General features: G+C 35.8%; 1 non-coding gene and 3 pseudogenes across 1 annotated transcript; all 4 read right to left on the reverse strand.

Annotated features, from left to right (window-relative positions):
* Positions 1-2385: 2385 nt before the first annotated feature.
* Positions 2386-2523, reverse strand: LOC149877519 (U1 spliceosomal RNA; annotated as a pseudogene).
* Positions 2524-8203: 5680 nt separating this feature from the next.
* On the reverse strand, positions 8204-8395 carry LOC149877520 (U2 spliceosomal RNA). The gene has a single exon (XR_016448226.1). It is a non-coding gene; the product is annotated as a U2 spliceosomal RNA (small nuclear RNA).
* Positions 8396-13662: 5267 nt separating this feature from the next.
* On the reverse strand, positions 13663-13800 carry LOC149877521 (U1 spliceosomal RNA; annotated as a pseudogene).
* Positions 13801-17264: 3464 nt separating this feature from the next.
* LOC149877522 (U2 spliceosomal RNA) lies at positions 17265-17497 on the reverse strand (annotated as a pseudogene).
* Positions 17498-20526: the final 3029 nt, after the last annotated feature.

A 20526-nucleotide genomic window follows, 5' to 3' on the forward strand; every position in this document is an offset into this window, starting at 1 on the left:
AGATTTTTTGCATTTAATGACAAAAAAACAAAAATTTTAGCAAGATCTAATGATTAAATTTGAATAATGATTTGTAAAAACCATGTTCTGCCTCAGTTGCACATAAAATGATCATATTCTAATCAAGAAGTAGTTAAGCTCTCTCAATCTTTTATTTTCTGCAACCTTCCTAAAGAAAAACATTCGTTATTCAAAAGAAATTATTCAAACAGTTTTTTGTTTTCTTTTCTTTCTTTTCCATTTGTGATCAAATTATGGTTAGTACTAACGGTAGCACATTGCATCCACTTCCTTGTTATTAGTATTTTCTTACCAGCATTAACAACATTCGTTATTTCGTAACTATCCAATTAATGCTTAATAGTTTTAAAATTTACCACAAAAGACTACATTAACTGTCTTGTAAGCGCCAATAAGAATATAATTAAATAAGTATACAACGCCTGGAAGGAAGAAATGTGCTGCTGTTTGTCTTTCTATAATCATCAACGAAGAAATGAAAAAGAAAAATCGGACTCTGGTTTGATTGACAATTCTCAATGCAATTTATACATTCTTGACGCACACAAACATGGTGACAAACAAACAATACTAGGAGCCAATAGTAATTTGCTAAAATTTGATTTTTTTTTTTTTGCAGGAATAGAGTTCTTATAGTTTTCGTTTCTAAAAAAGAAAAAAAAAAAAAAAAATGAAGAAAGAAAACAAGTCAAACAAAAAAACAACAACAACAAAAAACAAATAGGTTTTCAGTTGTTCATAGACTAAGACGGATTAGAACAACTCGAGTATTTTATTTTAGCAGCTAATTTGTTCTCGGCGATGTTTGCTCCATAAAATATAACGATTGCAACAGATATTTTCATTTGAACCCATTTTCTAATGCGTATAATGTTTTTAAAATTTGTGTGGCATAAGACTCTCGTCTCTTTCTCTTGCGCTTCTTGTCACCAGTTCCAGCGACTTTTCCGCCTTTCTTACCAGCGCGCTTCTCGCCTTTTTTTGCCACCTTTGGCGCTTGTTTTCCTCCGGCTTTTGGTGCGTCAGATCATTTCGACGAGCTTAGCAGTGAAAATTTTTTCTTCTTTGTTTTCATTGCATTGCAACTGGATTTAATTTAAAGTAGATTTGTGGTTTCCAACTTGATAACTTTTCCGTTCTACGCACTTCTATTGGTTTTTAAAAGATTACGTCATTTGAGCATTGTTTATTTCTTTTTCACTATTGGTCAAAAAACTCTTTTCTGTTTAACAAAAAGCCGCACGAGATCTCTAGTCTGTCAGTCTGTTTTCAGTAGAAAACAAAATGTAAGCACGTGGAAAAGGTGGAAAAGCTAAGGCTAAGAGTGGCTTTCTTCAGTTTCCTGTTGGTCGTGTCTAATCTCATCGGTTTAGGCGCACCATCTACTTAGCTGGAGTTTTTGAAAACCTCTCCGCCGAAAATGTTAGAGCTAGCTGGTAATGCTGCACGCGATAACCAGAGAGCCAGGATCATTCCTCGTCGTTTGCAGCTAGCTGTTCGCAACGACGAAGAAGTTAAACAAGCTGTTGTTTGGTGTTACAATCGCGAGCAGCGGTGTGTTGCCAAACATTCAGGCTATGTTGCAATCGTTCCAAAACGGCAATCTAAACAATACCAAAGGCTAATTTCATAGCTACACACCTGTTCAAAGATTATTGTTAAGGCATTGGAAACTTACGCGAAGTTGATTTGTAGACTTGCTGTAACTGATCCAAACATGCAATAATAGCTGTTTTCAAGTCATAAACTACAAGTCAAAAAATATACCAGAATCCAATATGAAATATACAAAAATGGATGGAAATTGTTACTATTGTTGTTACTATCATTACTGTTAGTTTGTTATTGCCATTACTTATTTTTTATGATTATTACGATTGTTATTATCGTTATTATCATTGCTGTTGGTATTATTATTAGTCTGTTATTGCTATCATCATCTTTTATTACCATTATTACGATTGTTATTATTTTCAATCTTACTATTATTATCATAATTTTATTATTGCGACTATTTTTTTTTTCTTTCAACAATTGTTACCATTATTGTTTTTTATTACAGCCACACATTGTATGATTTCTGGTGTTGCAGCCGTTCGATCACGCTTACTGTTTGCGACTAGATTTTCATTGATTTTATAAGAAAGAAAAAAAAACAACAACAACAACAAAGAACTTTTGAACGAAATAAAATGTGTTTACACTTTTAGGAAGCTTTGTTTACCTTCTCACTGACAAATCTTCACTCGAGGATATATACATAACATATAAATACACATAAAATATACCTTTTCTCAAATACTCGTTTACGTCCAGTAACTCATAGAGGGCTGAGTGAGGGTTTTTTTTTTTTTGCATCTTTAAAGGGGGCGAGCGCGAACGCAGGCCCCCACTACCAGAAATTGTACGGTCGAGTTACCGACGTTAGCGGTAATCGCAGGGGTCAGCCCAGGCGAAGTGCAATGCAAGAGCCTCACCCTGGAAGAAGCCCCATGTTGATCAGATATTATGATTTTTATTTCGGGTCCTCCAGCTAGTTGCCTTGCGGACCCTAGTCATGATTTACACGAGTGTTCGTTAACAAAGTTAAAGAAATTAAAAAAAAATAAACTCGTGGCAATCATGACGGCGAACAGAACATGGCCAAAAAAATTCAAAATAAAAAAATAAAAAGTAAAAGGCCAAAACCAAAAGTAAAAAGGAAAAAAAGAAAAAAGAAAAACGAAAAGGTTTCAACGAATAAGAGCTTTTTAAGATCATCGCAAAAAACTACTCAGTTTCAATTTTATTTCTAGTTTATTTTCATCGTTCCAAATGTTTTTTGTTTCTTTGAAAAATTCCTCTAAAGTGTTACTTTCTTTTGCTATTTGGTATTCAGTATTTATTATTTTTTTAAGTTTCCCTTCAAATTCTTTTAGGAGGTTCTCTTTCGAGACAGTGGTTCGCTCATGATGTGCTCTCATTCTATTACAATATATGTGGAAGAAAAGTTCATTAAAAATAAAGTTACCAAATTTATATTCATGCGCGCTATCATTAGGTCCAAATAAAAAGAGTTTAAAAGTATTTTTAAAAGGTTCGGTTTTGGGATACAAAATGTTTAAAAAAGAGACTGCGTATTTTATTAAAGGTTGCACCTTTTCACAGTTGAACAACATGTGCGGTAGATTTTCGCTTTCTTTCATACATTGCGGGCATAGGTCGTCACTGACGTAGCCTCTTTTTTTAAAAATTGCGTTTGTGGGCAATGCAAAATGAATGGCTTTATATTTAATTTCGCTCGCTTTATTGTTCTTTTGGCTTTTGTGTATTTTATAGAAAAGTTTTTCCCACTCCATTTCGGTAGTGTTGAGCATGTTTTCTTTGAAAATTTTATTCCATTTTAAAAAATGTGTTTTTGTTTTTGCAACTTCTTTTTCCATTAGAATTTTATAGATGGTTTTGGGTTTTAAATTTTGAATGTTTATTTTTGAGTTATTCGACACCGTTAAAGTCAGGTCGGCTTTGTTGTGGTCGTAGTTTTGATGTTCGTTTTCGATTTTGTGTTTCCAGTCGGGGGGGAGGGAGGATGTGATTTGTTTGAGTTCGTTTTCGGTTAGATTTATCAGTCTGTTGTCAAGGAAGCCCGGTCTGAATACGTTGGAAATGTCGGCCAGTTTTATCAGTTCGTTTCGTTTTGCGTTGTTTGTCGGTGTTAGAGTTTTGTTTTGTTTGCGTATATGTGGGTTGTAGAAGATGGGTTGTCTCAGTATTTGTTCTATGGTGAGGTGTTTATGCGTTTGGTATTTTGTCAGTTCGGTCCAGTCATTGATCATTTGTCTGTAGTATAGAGGTAAGGTCTTGAGGGTCGCGTCTGAGTGTGTGGTCAGAAAAACTAGGTTTCCCTGACCGGCGTTTCTGTATTTGTTTAGTATGTGTTCGGCTGTGTCGCGCCAAGGTCCTGTGTTTTTGCCGTTGAAAAGTTTGGACACCCAGCTCGCTTGAATGGATTTGAGTTTTTCGCTGATGTTTATTATTTTGAGTCCACCCTTTTCAATCGGCAGTTTTGAGATGTTTTTGTTTGTTTTGATATTTTTGTTGTCCCACAAATAGTTTTGAATGATGTTTTCGAGGTTAGTAATAAGTTTTTGGCAGGGTAGAGGTAGGGTAAAGGCAAGGTGCCACATGCCGCTGAGTAGCGACTGGTTTATAATTAGCGCCTTGCCCTTAAAGGAGAGTTTAACCCTCGACCATTTGAGGATTTTCTCTCGAACTTTGCCTACCTCTTCCCTCCACTGTTTGTGGGCGCTGTACTCATTGTTGTTGGAAAAGAGAACTCCTAAGCTCCTGAAGCAGGGATCTCCCCACTCGAAGCCTAGGTAGTCCTCCTTGTTTTGAGTGATGTTGGTACCTAACCACAGTCCTTGGCATTTGTCGCGGTTCAGTTTTGTTCCAGTAGCTCTGTAATTAATGTCTAGTGCGTGTCCAAGTTCGGTAATTGAGTCGTCTCCGGTCAAGTAGAAGTTGGTGTCGTCAGCATATTGAAGTATTTTTGTTTCATTTTTGTTAATCATAATTCCTTTTATTTTTGGGTTTTTTCTTATATAGCCCGCAAAAATTTCAGCTTGGATGTTGTAAAGCATCATTGAAAGGGGACAACCTTGTCTTACTCCTCTGATTACTTTGATATTTTGGGAAAGAAAACCGTTTATTTTAACGCGCGCGGATATGTCGTAATAAAGCGTTTTTATAAAATTAGTAAATAAAAAACCGAAGCCGAAAAATCGTAGGCTATCAAATAAAAAAATACGATCCACCCTGTCGAAGGCCTTCACCTGGTCTATGGAGATTATCGAGGCGTTCATTTTGTTTTCATGGGCTATTTTTATGATATCTCTTGTGTAACTGAGGTTGTCATAGATGGTCCTGTCCGGGATACATGCCGTCTGGCATTCGCTAATTATTTGCGGGAGGACATGTCTCAACCTGTTGGCCAGGACCTTCGACAGTATTTTATAATCAGTGTTCAGGAGAGATATCGGTCTCCAGTTATTAATATCTTTTTTTTCTCCTTTTTTGTAGAGGCATATAATTATAGCTTGTTTTTGTGACTCCGTCATTTCGCCGTGTTTTAGGACGGAGTTGTACAAAGCAAGCATCGCTTCCCCCAAAAGGGGAAAGCCGGCTTTGTAAAACTCCGCGGTTAGTCCATCGGATCCCGGAGATTTATTGTTCTCCAGTTCTATTATCGCTTTTTTTATTTCAAAAAGTTCTATCGGTTTTTGGAGAATTTTTTTGTTGTTTTTTGATATTTTTTTGGATTCAGTATTTTGGAAAAAATGCTTTTGGCTTGAGAGGTCTCTCTCTTCGGTATTATAAAGTTTTTTATAGAAATTCTCGAATTCAGCAATAATGTCGCGGGAGTGTGTTTTTGTTTCTCCGGCTTCCGAATTAATTTCGGTAATGACGGATTTTGCTAATTTGTTTTTTTCGAGATTTAAGAAATATTTGTTGCATTTTTCGCCTTGATATCTCCATTTAATTCTTGCGCGTATCGCAGCTCCTATCGCTCTATTTTTTTCAAAATATTCTAATTTGTTTTTTAGTTCTCTACAAAGAATTACCATGTTGGTGTTTTTATGCATCTTTTTTTGTGCGTTTTTTAATTTTTTTCTTAGTTTGTATTCTTCTTTTCTTTTGTTTTTTGCTTCTATTTTGCTGTAAGCTTGAGCATGGTTTTTAATTGCTTTTTTGAGCGCTTCCCACCAGTCGGTGATGTTTTCAAAACTGTTTTTTTGTTCAATTTCTTTTGAAAGGAGGTTTTTAAGTTGCGACTGATAGTTTTCATTTTTCAAATGTTTGTTATTTAGGATCCAAATTTCCTTTCCGAAATCAACTTTTTGTAGTGTTATTTTCGCAGTTATGGCATTATAGTGGTCAGAGAACGTCGCCGGCACGTGGCTAGTTGTTACATATTGCCTTGCGCTTTTGCTGATGTAAAGTCTGTCTAGCCTAGAATGCGTCACGTTGTTAGTAGATCTGTAAGTAAATTCCTCTTTGGTGATGTTAAAGGTACGCCACATATCTTCGAGGTCGAATCTGTTTAGGAGGTTTTTTAGGCTCTGTGACGAGCCGCACGTTTTTCTATAGAGTTTTGGATATCTATCGGCCTCGTCAAGAACCATGTTAAAATCTCCTCCACAGACGACTAAATACTCGCTCAGATCAAAACTTTGTAATAGTTTTATTATTTTTTGAAAAATATTTTTTCTTTCGTTTTGTTGTAGTTTTGTATGACCAGATGTGGCGTAGATATTTATTAAGAGGAATTTTTGTTCCTTTGTTCTAGTAGCCAGAATGTTGAAATTGCCATTTACATCAGCATGCTCAAAGAAAATTTCATTGAGGTAATTAGCGCATAGAATTGCGGTGCCGCGTGTTCTCTCGCCACCAGCAGAAAAGAACGCAGAGGCGTTCCATTCTGTTGCCATATGTAGATTTTCTTTTTGATTAAGGTGAGTTTCTTGGATGAAAATAAAATCGCTTTTAAGTTTTTTAAAGTTTTTCAGTACAGTTTTTCTTTTAAATTCGTTTTTTAAACCAGAAACGTTTGCTGAATAAATTTTTACGCTGCTCATTTTTAACAGGTGAGTACCGTCGACCTGATGGGTCGTCTATCTCTATTGTTTTTTTGATATAAAAAAGTATAAGAAACACACAAAAAAAAAAAAAAAAAAAAAAAAAAAAAAAAAAAAAAAAATACATAAAAAGAAAAAAGAAGGAAAGAGAAGGCGCACTAAGTATGATCGCTGAGATAATAAAAAAAAAATTTATAAAGTTTTCTCACCCGATCGATTGGTTGAGTGTTTTTTGATTTAGATGTTTCTTTTTTACATCCGCTTTTTGTGGTGTTTGTGGTGGGGCGCTTCTTTTTATTATTTTCTCAACTTTCTTCCATTTTTCTGCATTCGTTTCGTCGTTTTCTGTCGTGTTCTCTTTCTCTTTCTGTAATTCGACTCGCCTTTCGCTCTCTTTATATTCCCTGTCCCTGTTTCTTTGGTTCATTTTGTCATTTGCTGATCTCACAAAGTTTAGGAGACCTTCATCTGATACAACATCAAAGTCTATTTCAACAAAATCTTTTTTCTTTTGTTTCGGTTCACTTTTCTGTTCTGTTTTGGTAGTTTCTTCTTTTTTTGTTGTTTTTGTGGGTGGTTCATGTTTGTTTTTAACTTCTATGGTAGTGGTTTCATTTGAGGGGGTTGTGTTTTCCTCATTTTTTGGATTTTCTGTATGGGCTAGAGCCACCGCCTTTTGTATTTGTGATATTTGTGATACATGAGCAGCTATTGTTGCTTCATTTGATGGAGCAGTACACCTGGTGTTAGGGGGGTGTGCGTTGCCGCATACTCTGCAAAAGAAAGACTTTCCAGCGAAATGCAGCGCAATACGCATCCCCTCGATTTCAATATGGTGTGGTACTTTCTCTAGCTGGACTTTTAGTTTTACTCTGAAAAGTCTTCTCCCGTCTTTTACGCTTTTGTCAAAGTCATAGGTGGTGTGCGTGATGCTATAAGTTTCTTCGATAAAGGGCACCATTTGTTCTAGAATTTGTTTGTCCTCAATTAGCGGATCGCACTTTACGGTAATGAGGAATCCCTGTTCTGTGCGTCTTCTTTTCGGGATGTGTTTGTTACAATTACTGATGTAGAAATCGTGGTTTAAAAAAGCGTCAGCATCTTCAGTTCTATGAAAATCTACAATCCAGTTTCCCCTGTTTGTGTATAAGAGGCTGGATATTTTACCTTTTCCTACTATATCTTGAATTTTTTCGTTTAGTTCTTTAGCTCTATTTTCGATATACTTTCGGTTAAAAGCCTCAGCGGGATCCATGGAGACATTGAAATCCACCACTTTGCTCAAACGTGAAGTCGCTCCTCCAAGTTTCGTAGTTTCGGCGTACGAAGCCATTTCTCTTGAAGTTTCGGAAAGAAGAAAATCAGCGAGAGTAGTTTACGATGATGATAGCTCTTATCTTTTGCCTGGCGGAAGAAAAAAGACCAATGTTGATCAGGTTTACTTCCCCGTCAGGTAAGTATGCCTTTCCCGTTGTGTGGGGAGCCTCGGACGTGCCCCAATCTTCGCAATTGTGGTTTTTTGATTGGACCCTAACCGCATCGTTCCGTTTTTTTTTCTTTTCTCTTTTTAATGGGCCGCACTCAGCAGTAGTGCAACGCCGAGGCAACCCGCGGTCAGGGCGAGGTAAACCTACGATCCCTTGACCAAATGCCAAAAATCAGATTAATATATGAGCCGGACTATGCCGGCGTACCAGATATTAAACTGATAAGAACAGATACTACACTTGATCTTAGCCATTAGGCCGAGAAGCGATACTTTTTCAACGAATTTGTGTGCTGGCTCCCTCCCTTTGAACGAAAAAACTTGTGGGCATTTGAATAAGTCGATGGGTAACTGTAAGTTTGAACAATGAAAACATGGGCTCGTTGTATGAAACTAAAACTGCAACAATTTCATTCTAAAACATTTGGGTTTTTTAACCTTCTTTCAGAAATAACCCAACTAACCAAGATTTAAAAATAACACTGGGCAGCAGCAGATTCAAATGCATAATGCGATCAAAAGCCAAGTTGAACAATCCAAAATCAACTCAAAATACTAGCGCCCCGACAGATTTTTTCTGTCAAAAAACATTTGGAGAACCTCTGTATTTAAATGTTCTTTTCATCTGTTGTAACGATGGTACTTTAATCCATCACCAAAACAGCAGAGCTTAGGAAGATTTGTTTGTCATTAGCCTCAAACTTTTCCCAAATAGCAATTTCTCACAAACTAAAATCTAAAAAACAAAGTTGAAGTTTAAAAATTTGGACGGTGTAAACTAATTTAAGACTTTAAACTGAGTAGCAAGAAATATTTTTGAAATATTTCAGTTTACATATAAATTAAACAAAGCATTTTATTGGAAGAAATGAACTCCTTAAATGTTTACTGACAAAAAGGTAAAACAATTTAAAAAAGTGACCTAAAACACTCAAAACATCAAACGACAAATGGAAAAGGACAAACTTATGACCCTAAATTACAGTTGACAGCATCATGTTAGCAAAAGTAATGCATGCATACACACAAACGCGCATACATACTTACATTCAAACATGCATACATACTTACATACAATTTTCCATACATACATACATACATACATACATACATACATACATACATACAAACAAACTTCCATACATACATACATACATACATATATTCATGCATCCATGCGTCATGCCAATACCTTAGGACATTTAAACAGTGCGCTCTCAGTCCTGGACCACAGATAACCATGGGACTGATAGAGATAGCACCATACTGGAAGATATAGCTTGCCTTCATCATAATCAGGTGGAATGTCAACAAATTGATTTCTATTCATGCTAATAGCCACAGAGCCATACAGAAAACTGCAGGGAACTTTGCAATGGAGCAATTGCAGATTGTCAGGCCAACTAATGAATTTATGGCAGAGATAACGAAGAAAATCATGAAAAGCCTTGCACATCTTATCTCGATTTTTCACAAACTCACAGAGTGTGGTGAATGGAACAATGCAAAGTTTTTTTTAAAAATTTTTAATATATTACATTTTTTACATACTGCCCAACCTAAATCAAGCCTAAAAATGTATTTGCTTAAATCATAGAACCTCAGGATTGATGGAGAACAAATTTAAAAATACTATCTAGCAGACTTGGGTCAATTTCAATTGTAAATGTAATTGAATTAGGATTACTTGAAATTTTAATAGCAACTGAATTACAATGACTTGGACTTGTAATTCACTTACAAGTCATATCATTACAATTACTTGTGACTGTACCTTATAAAATACAATAACAATTACTTCATGAAAATACATTTAATTACAATTAAGTTACAGCCACAATTGAGCCAAGTCTGATGCTAACCTAACTTAACCCTTAACCAACCTTGCCCCAGAACCATATGTACACTCAAAATTCAGTACTTTCGATATTTTATTTTCAATGCTTAGACTTGCTACCTGAGGCTGGGTTAATTTTAACAAAAACTCTGTAAAACATTGAAAAGCCATGTTATGAAAAAGCCAAACAAAAGGTTTGATTCAAAGTGCATTGAACATGCCATTTAAAAAAAAAAAAATTGTCACGTATCTTTCATCAAACTAAAGGATTGTTTTAAAGAAGTGGACTTGTACAGATTGTCCATTGAAAAGTATCCCTAATTGACCATTCATTTGTTGGCCTTGTGTCAGTTTAACTGTAAAAGAAATAAAGCTGTGAACAAACTAAAGAGATATTCTCAGAAAGATGCTTCTTCTGTTTCACTCACCGATACGAGCGAGAAGAACTCCTCACTTTTCCTCGCTCACTGGGATGCTCTTGTGAGTAGCAGTAGTAGCAGTGGTAGTGCAGATTTTAATACAGATATTTCAGGAACTCAAGACGGACTCTGAAAGTCTCTTGTGACTACCCCTAAAAATGCAAATTTATTTCTAAGCATTATTTTTTTTTTTAAATCAGGAACTACTTTTAAGTATTTTTGAAGACTTGAGAGAGTAAAGTGTACAAAACAGTAGTGGCTAAACTGCTTCAAGTTTTAAAATATAAGGTAGAAAACATTGAAAATAAGTAGCGCAGTACTTTTTGTTACTTAAAGCATTCTTGATAAATGATAAAAACTTAAATGGAACTCCTCTAAACTCACTTGTCTTGGTTTTGCCTTAGATACTCTTTTCTTTCATTTTTTTTTTTTTTTTTTTTTTTTTTTTTTTATTAGAAACAAACCAAAAGCACCTTTTCGGCTCCTTGACGCTAGGCCGACACCAAAAACTTTAGTAGGACTGCGCGTAACCACTACACCGTTGTTAAACTAAGATCGTAGTAACTAAGTAACTAAGTTAAACTAAATTCGTGGAGCGTAGTAACTCCTTCAGTTTACCTGTCAGTTAAATGATGAAAAGTGTACGCGATCATTCGATCGTAGGCTTTTTTTTTTTATTTCATTGTTCCCCTTCCCGAAACCCCGAAATGAACGAAATACGATTGGCAAGTATTTGATGCATACCTTAATACACAGTGACTAAAATGTAGTATGTGTTTTTTCCGTGCCCAGCGAATGGTCGGAAGATAGTGCATGCTTTTAGATATCTTAGAGCTTGCGGTTTCATACTAGTGCCAAAGCCTTTGTGTGATTCTTTTTTAAAAAAAAGCAGAAGTTAGATTTTTTGCATTTAATGACAAAAAAACAAAAATTTTAGCAAGATCTAATGATTAAATTTGAATAATGATTTGTAAAAACCATGTTCTGCCTCAGTTGCACATAAAATGATCATATTCTAATCAAGAAGTAGTTAAGCTCTCTCAATCTTTTATTTTCTGCAACCTTCCTAAAGAAAAACATTCGTTATTCAAAAGAAATTATTCAAACAGTTTTTTGTTTTCTTTTCTTTCTTTTCCATTTGTGATCAAATTATGGTTAGTACTAACGGTAGCACATTGCATCCACTTCCTTGTTATTAGTATTTTCTTACCAGCATTAACAACATTCGTTATTTCGTAACTATCCAATTAATGCTTAATAGTTTTAAAATTTACCACAAAAGACTACATTAACTGTCTTGTAAGCGCCAATAAGAATATAATTAAATAAGTATACAACGCCTGGAAGGAAGAAATGTGCTGCTGTTTGTCTTTCTATAATCATCAACGAAGAAATGAAAAAGAAAAATCGGACTCTGGTTTGATTGACAATTCTCAATGCAATTTATACATTCTTGACGCACACAAACATGGTGACAAACAAACAATACTAGGAGCCAATAGTAATTTGCTAAAATTTGATTTTTTTTTTTTTGCAGGAATAGAGTTCTTATAGTTTTCGTTTCTAAAAAAGAAAAAAAAAAAAAAAAATGAAGAAAGAAAACAAGTCAAACAAAAAAACAACAACAACAAAAAACAAATAGGTTTTCAGTTGTTCATAGACTAAGACGGATTAGAACAACTCGAGTATTTTATTTTAGCAGCTAATTTGTTCTCGGCGATGTTTGCTCCATAAAATATAACGATTGCAACAGATATTTTCATTTGAACCCATTTTCTAATGCGTATAATGTTTTTAAAATTTGTGTGGCATAAGACTCTCGTCTCTTTCTCTTGCGCTTCTTGTCACCAGTTCCAGCGACTTTTCCGCCTTTCTTACCAGCGCGCTTCTCGCCTTTTTTTGCCACCTTTGGCGCTTGTTTTCCTCCGGCTTTTGGTGCGTCAGATCATTTCGACGAGCTTAGCAGTGAAAATTTTTTCTTCTTTGTTTTCATTGCATTGCAACTGGATTTAATTTAAAGTAGATTTGTGGTTTCCAACTTGATAACTTTTCCGTTCTACGCACTTCTATTGGTTTTTAAAAGATTACGTCATTTGAGCATTGTTTATTTCTTTTTCACTATTGGTCAAAAAACTCTTTTCTGTTTAACAAAAAGCCGCACGAGATCTCTAGTCTGTCAGTCTGTTTTCAGTAGAAAACAAAATGTAAGCACGTGGAAAAGGTGGAAAAGCTAAGGCTAAGAGTGGCTTTCTTCAGTTTCCTGTTGGTCGTGTCTAATCTCATCGGTTTAGGCGCACCATCTACTTAGCTGGAGTTTTTGAAAACCTCTCCGCCGAAAATGTTAGAGCTAGCTGGTAATGCTGCACGCGATAACCAGAGAGCCAGGATCATTCCTCGTCGTTTGCAGCTAGCTGTTCGCAACGACGAAGAAGTTAAACAAGCTGTTGTTTGGTGTTACAATCGCGAGCAGCGGTGTGTTGCCAAACATTCAGGCTATGTTGCAATCGTTCCAAAACGGCAATCTAAACAATACCAAAGGCTAATTTCATAGCTACACACCTGTTCAAAGATTATTGTTAAGGCATTGGAAACTTACGCGAAGTTGATTTGTAGACTTGCTGTAACTGATCCAAACATGCAATAATAGCTGTTTTCAAGTCATAAACTACAAGTCAAAAAATATACCAGAATCCAATATGAAATATACAAAAATGGATGGAAATTGTTACTATTGTTGTTACTATCATTACTGTTAGTTTGTTATTGCCATTACTTATTTTTTATGATTATTACGATTGTTATTATCGTTATTATCATTGCTGTTGGTATTATTATTAGTCTGTTATTGCTATCATCATCTTTTATTACCATTATTACGATTGTTATTATTTTCAATCTTACTATTATTATCATAATTTTATTATTGCGACTATTTTTTTTTTCTTTCAACAATTGTTACCATTATTGTTTTTTATTACAGCCACACATTGTATGATTTCTGGTGTTGCAGCCGTTCGATCACGCTTACTGTTTGCGACTAGATTTTCATTGATTTTATAAGAAAGAAAAAAAAACAACAACAACAACAAAGAACTTTTGAACGAAATAAAATGTGTTTACACTTTTAGGAAGCTTTGTTTACCTTCTCACTGACAAATCTTCACTCGAGGATATATACATAACATATAAATACACATAAAATATACCTTTTCTCAAATACTCGTTTACGTCCAGTAACTCATAGAGGGCTGAGTGAGGGTTTTTTTTTTTTTGCATCTTTAAAGGGGGCGAGCGCGAACGCAGGCCCCCACTACCAGAAATTGTACGGTCGAGTTACCGACGTTAGCGGTAATCGCAGGGGTCAGCCCAGGCGAAGTGCAATGCAAGAGCCTCACCCTGGAAGAAGCCCCATGTTGATCAGATATTATGATTTTTATTTCGGGTCCTCCAGCTAGTTGCCTTGCGGACCCTAGTCATGATATACACGAGTTTCCGTTTACAATATTAAAAAAATGAAAAATATATAATCTCGTGACTATCATGACGCGAACAAAAAGTGGCCTCAAAAAAATAAAAGAAAAAGTGAAAAAAAAAGGCCAGAAAAAGTAACCAAAAGAAAATATTCTAAAAAAAGGAAATGAAAAAGTTTAAAAGTTTCAAATGGAGAGCAGAGTTGATTACTTCAAAAAAGCGTCTCAAATTTGCTTATTTTTTGGAATTCGAATTTCATTGAGAAATTATTGCCTTATATGGAGCGTTGTTCGCGTGTTTTTATCTCCTCCTTTGGTTATATAGAAAATAATGTTTTAACAATATAGCGTTTAAAAAATAAAAATTTGAAATAAATTTGACTAAAATTAAATGTTTAGTGTTTTTAATTTTCTTTCATTAAGAAGTGTTAATTCTCTTGATGTCTTTTTTCCTTGGAGTCGGAGGCGGTCCGCTCCTTTTATTTGTAGTTTTCTCGTCGCTTTCTTTTTGTTGTCTTTTTTCTTTCCTAATTTCTGTTTTTGATTTTACTAAAGTGAACTCTGTCTCCTTTTCACTTATATCTAAATTTCTGCTCTGGGTTAACTCATTAAGCTTTTCAACTAATAAACAACGGATATCGTATGGTAGGCTTCTTAGTTCTTCTTGAAATTCTTCGTTTATTTCAGTGGCGGTCACTTTCTTCATTAAGTCAAATATATATTCGTCGGTGATAAGTTCTTTTTCCTCGATATTTGTTTGGATGTTATTTTGTGAGTTCGAAGTTATAGTGTTCTTTTCTAAAGTAGAATCATTTAAATTTACTGGTTGGGTGGTCACTCTGATATTATTTTTTTCCTTAGGTGATTCTTCTTCGTCACTAGTTGGTTCTGTGTTTTTATTCATCTCGGCGTCATTTTTTTTCATTTCTGTGCATCTAGCATTCGGGGGATGCGAGTTCTTGCACACTCCGCACAGGAAGGACTTTCCAGCGAAGTGCATCGCGACTCGCACGCCCCCAATTTCTATGAAGTGCGGTAGGTCTTTTAACGGTACTTTGAGTTTAACTCGAAAAAGTCTCCTGCCATCTCTGAGGCTTTTGTCGAAATCGTAGGTTGTGTGTGTAATGGTGTATATTTCATCTACAAAAGGGTCTAATGCTTCGAGTAGCTCTTCATCGTTGATTAGCGGATCGCATTTAAATGTAATCAAAAATCCAATTTCGGTTCTTCTTTTTTTCGATATGGTCCTGTTATGGTTACTAATTTTCAGATCTGAATTTATAAAAGCATCAGCGTCGATCGTCTGATAGAACTCTATGATCCAGTGGCCTTTGCTTCTATGGGTAAGGCTCGAAACCTTTCCTCTGCCGATTATTCGGTGGATCTCGTCATTAATTTCTTTCGCACGAGTTTCAATGTATTTGCGGTTTTGAGATTCAGAAGGGTCCATAAATATGTTGATGTCGACTATTTTTTCCACTCGCGAGGCTTGATGTTTCTTTGTAGTTTCGGCATATGAAGACATATTCGAGATGAGTTTTCTTGATGGTCGCTAGTTAGTAATTCTCTGCTGTGATCTTCAGCCTGAGGAGAAGAAAAAAAGACCCATGTTGATCAGATATTATGATTTTTATTTCGGGTCCTCCAGCTAGTTGCCTTGCGGACCCTAGTCATGATATACACGAGTTTCCGTTTACAATATTAAAAAAATGAAAAATATATAATCTCGTGACTATCATGACGCGAACAAAAAGTGGCCTCAAAAAAATAAAAGAAAAAGTGAAAAAAAAAGGCCAGAAAAAGTAACCAAAAGAAAATATTCTAAAAAAAGGAAATGAAAAAGTTTAAAAGTTTCAAATGGAGAGCAGAGTTGATTACTTCAAAAAAGCGTCTCAAATTTGCTTATTTTTTGGAATTCGAATTTCATTGAGAAATTATTGCCTTATATGGAGCGTTGTTCGCGTGTTTTTATCTCCTCCTTTGGTTATATAGAAAATAATGTTTTAACAATATAGCGTTTAAAAAATAAAAATTTGAAATAAATTTGACTAAAATTAAATGTTTAGTGTTTTTAATTTTCTTTCATTAAGAAGTGTTAATTCTCTTGATGTCTTTTTTCCTTGGAGTCGGAGGCGGTCCGCTCCTTTTATTTGTAGTTTTCTCGTCGCTTTCTTTTTGTTGTCTTTTTTCTTTCCTAATTTCTGTTTTTGATTTTACTAAAGTGAACTCTGTCTCCTTTTCACTTATATCTAAATTTCTGCTCTGGGTTAACTCATTAAGCTTTTCAACTAATAAACAACGGATATCGTATGGTAGGCTTCTTAGTTCTTCTTGAAATTCTTCGTTTATTTCAGTGGCGGTCACTTTCTTCATTAAGTCAAATATATATTCGTCGGTGATAAGTTCTTTTTCCTCGATATTTGTTTGGATGTTATTTTGTGAGTTCGAAGTTATAGTGTTCTTTTCTAAAGTAGAATCATTTAAATTTACTGGTTGGGTGGTCACTCTGATATTATTTTTTTCCTTAGGTGATTCTTCTTCGTCACTAGTTGGTTCTGTGTTTTTATTCATCTCGGCGTCATTTTTTTTCATTTCTGTGCATCTAGCATTCGGGGGATGCGAGTTCTTGCACACTCCGCACAGGAAGGACTTTCCAGCGAAGTGCATCGCGACTCGCACGCCCCCAATTTCTATGAAGTGCGGTAGGTCTTTTAACGGTACTTTGAGTTTAACTCGAAAAAGTCTCCTGCCATCTCTGAGGCTTTTGTCGAAATCGTAGGTTGTGTGTGTAATGGTGTATATTTCATCTACAAAAGGGTCTAATGCTTCGAGTAGCTCTTCATCGTTGATTAGCGGATCGCATTTAAATGTAATCAAAAATCCAATTTCGGTTCTTCTTTTTTTCGATATGGTCCTGTTATGGTTACTAATTTTCAGATCTGAATTTATAAAAGCATCAGCGTCGATCGTCTGATAGAACTCTATGATCCAGTGGCCTTTGCTTCTATGGGTAAGGCTCGAAACCTTTCCTCTGCCGATTATTCGGTGGATCTCGTCATTAATTTCTTTCGCACGAGTTTCAATGTATTTGCGGTTTTGAGATTCAGAAGGGTCCATAAATATGTTGATGTCGACTATTTTTTCCACTCGCGAGGCTTGATGTTTCTTTGTAGTTTCGGCATATGAAGACATATTCGAGATGAGTTTTCTTGATGGTCGCTAGTTAGTAATTCTCTGCTGTGATCTTCAGCCTGAGGAGAAGAAAAAAAGACCCATGTTGATCAGGTTTACTTCCCCGTCAGGTAAGTATGCCTTTCCCGTTGTGTGGGGAGCCTCGGACGTGCCCCAATCTTCGCAATTGTGGTTTTTTGATTGGACCCTAACCGCATCGTTCCGTTTTTTTTTCTTTTCTCTTTTTAATGGGCCGCACTCAGCAGTAGTGCAACGCCGAGGCAACCCGCGGTCAGGGCGAGGTAAACCTACGATCCCTTGACCAAATGCCAAAAATCAGATTAATATATGAGCCGGACTATGCCGGCGTACCAGATATTAAACTGATAAGAACAGATACTACACTTGATCTTTTTTTTTTTTTTTTTTTTATTTCCTTTTACGTCACATCAGCCATGGGCAGCTGTGGACGGTATAATTTACATATTTACAATTTCGTGATAAATTTATTTACAATCGTATATATTTTTTATTTGATTTTTTGCTATATAATATTTTTTTTTTTTTTTTTTTTTTTTTTTTTTTTTTTTTTACTTAGTCAAGTTTTTTTTTTTTTTTTTTTTTTTTTTTTTTTTTTTTTTTTTTTATTTACATTATTTACATTTTATATATTACGGATATTATTTGTCGAGGGTTATGTTGTTTTGTGTTGTTGTGTTTTTGTAATGTTTTTTGATGTTTTCGTCGCAAATTTTAATAGCGGTTTTGTAAGTGTTTTGATTTTTGTTTTCTGTCTTTATTTCTGTTCTCAGTCTCTTTATTAGTAGCGTGTGAAAGTGCAGTGGAGCGTTTAGTTTTTTGTTTTCGAAAATCAGTGCGTTTCGTGTGTGTTGTATTGTTTCGTAAAAGGTGTCTATGCATGTGTCGCCTATACTTCTGTTTTGTGCGGTTGCAATACCCATAAGAAAAAATTTTAGGGTATTGCTGTATTTGTCGTTTGGGTATATGGTGTTCAGTATGTTTATGATTTGTATGCATATTTTCTGTGTGTCTGGGCAGTAGTAGAACCAGTGTTGCAATGTTTCCGTTTCGTTTTTGTCGCATCGTTTGCATGTTTTGTCTATGTTTTTGTTCCATTTGTGCATAGTGTTGAGTGATGGGAGTTTTCTGTGTATGTATTTGTATTGTATTTCGTTGGCTTTGTTATATAGGTTTCTGTCTTGTAGTTTTTGAAATTTTCTGTCCCAGTCTCGTTTTGTTATGGGCGTTTGTCCGGGTGGGAGTTTTCTGTTCCATTTTATATGTCTGTCGGGGGGTGTCATTTTTGATGTCAGTATTCTGTGGTATATTTGTTTGTTCGTTATCTGTGTCAGTTTTCTGTTTTTGTTTTCTATGTGGATGGATGGGATGTATTTGCGATATGTGTAATTTGGTGTTTCTGTGTTCAGTTTGTGCATCCATGTGGTCGGTATCCGTTTTGTTATTTCTGTTAGTGTTTTGTGTGGTATTTCTAGTTTGTCTGCTGTGAGTAGTCCTGGTGTCGATAAGTTACACAAGTCTGCTATTATTTGTATGTCTTGCGTTTTTGTGTGTTTTGTGGGTCTCGGTAGGGGGGGGAACGGGTTTTCTGTAGTGGGTTTTGTTGGCAGTAGGGGGTTATAGTATAGCGGTTGGTTCAGTATGGCTTCGAGTGTGTCGTCTTGTACTTTTATGTCTTTGGTAAATGTCTCCCAGTTGTGTATTAAGTCTCTGTATGTTTTGGGTATAGGGGGTTTTTCGTTGGGTGTGGTGGCTGTGTATAGCGTGTATTTGTTTTGTCTTGCGTTCCGGTATCTGTTTAAAAAGTGTATTGCTGTGTCTGTCCATGGCATGTGTGTATTGTGTGTGAGTATTTTGATCGTCCATTTTGTTTGTAGTGTCTGTGCTTTTGTGTTTATGTCTATTAGGTTTTGTCCTCCGTTGCGTATTGTCTGATGTAGCTGTGTTTTGTTGATTCTTGTTTTCGCGTTGTTCCATATAAAGTCGTATATCGGTGTCATGGTCTTGTCAATCTGTTTTTTGTTTGGTGTCGGTAGTATTTGTAGAGTGTGCCATAGTTTGCTGAGTATTAAGGTGTTCACCACTGTGATTTTTCCCTTAATACTCAGATTTTGTCTCTTCCAGTCTTGTATTTGTTTTTTGAATTTGTGTGTACATCTGTTCCAGTTTTCTGTTATGTCGTCTGTTCCGTCATTGGGGAAAGTCAGGCCTAGTGTGCGTATTTTGTTTTCTGTCCAGTCGAAGCCAAGCGGTCCGGTTTTTTTGTCTTTGTTTTGTCCTATCCACAGTCCTTGGCATTTGTCTCTGTTGAGTTTCTGTCCGGTAGCGGTTTCGAATCTGTGTAGGGTTTTGTCTAGGTTCTGTAAGGATTTCAGTTTCGTGATGTAGAAGAGTGTGTCGTCCGCGTATGCTGTTACCTTTGTTTCGTTGTAGTTTGTCTTTATGCCTTTTATGTGTTTGTTTTGTGTTATGTTTTGTATTAGTATGTCTGCCTGTAGTATGTAAAGTGTCATGGATAGAGGGCATCCTTGTCTTACCCCTCTTGTCGGGTAAAACGGTCGTGAGATGTGTCCGTTTGTTTTTATTTTTGTGGATATGTTTGTGTATAGCGTTTTTATGTTTCGTATAGTCTTGGGTCCGTAGTTGTATTTCGTCAGTGTTTTGAAAAGGTACGTCCAGTCTACTCTGTCGAATGCTTTTATTTGGTCGATGGATATGATTGCTGTGTTTCTCATGTCTTCGATGTTTGCTATTTTTATAATGTCTCTGGTGTACAGTAGGTTCATGTGTATTTGTCTGTGTGGGATGCATGCAGTCTGGTATTGGCTGATGATGTGTGGTAATGTATTTTTTTATTCTGTTCGTCATTGTCTTTGTGATGAGTTTGTAGTCTATGTTCAGTAGGGAGATAGGTCGCCAGTTTGTTATGTCTGTTCTGTCTCCTTTTTTGTATATGCATGTGATTAGAGCGTCTCTTTGTGATTGTGTTAAGTAAGATCGGTCCAGTACTGCGTTTGTCATTTTTGTAAAGTGTTTTGTCAACAGCGGCCAGAATTTTTTATAGAACTCCGCTGTCAGTCCGTCTGTGCCTGGTGTCTTTTCGTTTTTCATGTTTTGTAGTGCTGTTGTGATTTCTTGTTCTGTATAGTCTTCGTCGCATAATTTTCTTTGTGTTTCTGTTAGTCGGGGGGTCTTCGTTTCGGTTAGTATTTCTGTCTGTGTCTGTATGTTCAGGTCTTCTTTGGTGTATAGTGATTCGTAAAAGTCCGTCATAACGTTTAGTATCTGTTCGGGGTCTTGCTGTAATTGTCCTTGTTTGTCTCTCAGTTCCGTTATTTCGTGGTGTGCCTGTCTTTGTTTTTCTAAATTGCAAAAGTAGTTCGTCGGGCGTTCTCCGTCTATGTTCCGTATCTGTTTTGTTCGTATTCGTGCGGCTTCTTCTTTTCGTCTCTGTATATGTTCGAGT

Source organism: Hydra viridissima, unplaced genomic scaffold (assembly GCF_058129835.1).
Source record: "Hydra viridissima isolate aposymbiotic clone 2 unplaced genomic scaffold, HvirCarnegie_v1 scaffold_16, whole genome shotgun sequence".
Lineage (NCBI taxonomy): Eukaryota > Metazoa > Cnidaria > Hydrozoa > Anthoathecata > Hydridae > Hydra > Hydra viridissima.